The 2,402-nt window shown below is 48.8% G+C and overlaps 1 long non-coding RNA gene across 1 annotated transcript in view; it reads right to left on the bottom strand.

Annotated features, from left to right (window-relative positions):
- Positions 1 to 2,278, bottom strand: part of LOC109305021 — a 2,617-nt gene extending 339 nt beyond the window's left edge. The window contains exon 1 of the long non-coding RNA XR_002099539.1: positions 998 to 2,278. This is a non-coding gene — a long non-coding RNA (uncharacterized LOC109305021). The remainder of the gene's footprint in view (positions 1 to 997) is intronic.
- Between the last annotated feature and the right edge of the window lie 124 nt (positions 2,279 to 2,402).

The raw sequence follows: 2,402 nt of genomic DNA, 5'->3' as shown, positions 1-2,402 counted from the left end.
GTGAAAAAAAAAAAAAGGCCCCCGGAGAGGGGGAAAAGGGGACCGGGCCCCTTTCTCCCCCCCCCCCCCCCCACATTGTCTACCTTAGGGCAGGTGGCAAAAACTGGCAGCAAGCTGGCTCTGGCATGCTACTTCAGGAGCATCATGGCCCCGCAAATCAGTGGGGAGAGGGGGCGGAGCTAAGCGGCAGAACAGTGTAGCAGGAGGACACTGGAAGCGAGGCAGGTTCTGCTGAGAGAGACACGCAGAGGACAGGCACTTGGCAGAGTGACCTGGGAGACGGGACAGAATACCACGGCCCAGACATGCCATAGTAAGGTGTGCAGCAGAGAGGCCCCTAAGGCAGGGCTGTGTGTGGCTGCTGAGAGTGTGGCTGCTGAGATGTGCAGCAGCAACACGTGTGGCAACGTGGTCTTAGAGGTGGGGCAGAGTGCCACAGCTGAGAGGTGCCACGGTGAGGCGCGTAGTGAAGAGGCTTCTGAGGCAGGACAGGGTCCTGTGGCAGAGGACCCAGACAGGAATCCAGCAGGAAGCTCAGATTGGGCTGCCAACACTGAGGGGCTGAGTAGTGGCAGTAAGAGGGCCATGCTGAAAGAAAAGTGAGCAAGAGGTCTCTGGACCAGAGGCTGGAGTACTGACCAGAGCCATCTGGGACCCAGGTCAGACAAGGCCAAGGTGGGAGGGGCAGCAGCTCACTTGGGAGTGCCCCGTTAATACTGTGAGGAAATAGAAAGGGGCTGGAAGGCCTGCTGACCCCTAAGTAACTGGGAAAAGGGAAGCCCAGAAAAAGCAAAGGGAGGCTCCCACCAGGAGCAAGTAAATCTGGGGAAGTATCTCAGGCATACTACAGCAGATGCTGATCTTTTTTATCATTCACATTCTGAGTATTCATTCCTGAGCTGTTATCTTCAGACAGAGACAGTTTAGTTTTCCTGATTCCAACTCAAATCAACAAGAGACAGCCTGTGCAGAGCTGGCCTCCGATATGGGCTCATACCAAAGACTGTTGATGAAGGATGAGAGAATTATTGTCTGTGGCCTTAAACATCAAGACGCTGACATCAGTTCAGGCCCTGGATGTCGTAAGGGCGTGGTATAGGAGAGGTTGGAGCACCATGAAGAAGCCAGGGTGTGAAGTCCAGAGAGTCACCTATGGGGAACTGCCTCCCAAAGAAGATAAGCCCAAGTCATGGCAGGTGAGATTGAATAGGACCCGAATACCTGAGTGACACACACAAGGATCCATCCTGTCACTGCCAATGAATAGAGCATTGGCCAAGAGGGGGCCCAAGCTCCAACATGTATCAGCAACCATTCCCAAGGCCATGAACCAGTGCAAATGGGGGATACAAGCTTTCAGTGGAAGGTGTGTGACAGACAGGTGATAGGAAGATCTCCAAAAGCATTTTCCATAAGAAGTGACCACTGAAGCAATTTCAGTCAGACGATAAATATCCATTTTTTCTCCAGATTTTTGGCATCAGAATAATTGATGGTGATGATCAGTCTAGGAAAATAAGGAAGAATGAAGAACAAGTGTTCAGCACTGCTCCATACTTTCCTCTGCCAGTAAACTGCTGCCAACCATCCTGTCCTTCTCACATGTGTTTCTCCCTCTTAGATATTGCTGGCAGGGTCCAGTTCAAAGTAACTTACTGTGTCTGTGGAATTACCAAAAGAAGATAAATGTTCTAAGCTGATTTGACAGCTGAGATGAAAGCCTAGGTAGCACCACTGAACAGACAGGGCTAAGGGAATACCGTAGAAGGCAGCTGAAGTGCAATACACATTCTATTTTATTGTTCATCAGAAAAGTAACAAATGTGTGTGTGTATATATAGAATCAAACAACACAGCAGCCCGTGACAATAAATCATACTGGCAAGATCAAGAGGTTAAACTGGGATTAGTTTAACCTCAGTGCAATATTTTCCACCCTGTTGTCACTTTATAAATAGCTATTTCCTTCCAGAGGAGCAAAAATCAGGTACAAGCTTGGTGAAGTCACAGGATAACAAAAGAGAAAGAGATGGGATTGAAGAGGGAGAAATTCTCAAAGACTGAAACAGTAAAACAATGCTGTAGTTCCCATGAGATTAGTAGAAGTGCCCATTATTATTTCAGCCTCCATTTATATTAGGAAAAGACATACACTACTGCACATAGGAAATATATAGCATAAATGATTTGTCTCCTCTTTCTTGGAGATGAGTATTCTAATATAATAAAAGCTGTGGCACTTCTGGCTGTGTGTGTGTCCATCTGTAATGCTCTGGGCCAACTGCTCATGTACCGCCCGGAGCCTTATTGACAGACAGACACATAGGTGAGGTGGAGGCAAAGGCAGAGGCAGAGGTGGTGGGGACTAGGCTGTGCTCCACTGTGCAGGGGGGGAGGTGAGG

Source organism: Gavialis gangeticus, unplaced genomic scaffold, assembly GCF_001723915.1.
Source record: "Gavialis gangeticus isolate Ggan-Ray unplaced genomic scaffold, GavGan_comp1, whole genome shotgun sequence".
Classification (NCBI taxonomy): domain Eukaryota; kingdom Metazoa; phylum Chordata; order Crocodylia; family Gavialidae; genus Gavialis; species Gavialis gangeticus.
Note: the sequence above shows the minus strand (reverse complement) of the source record. Positions and strands in the feature narration are given on the sequence as shown.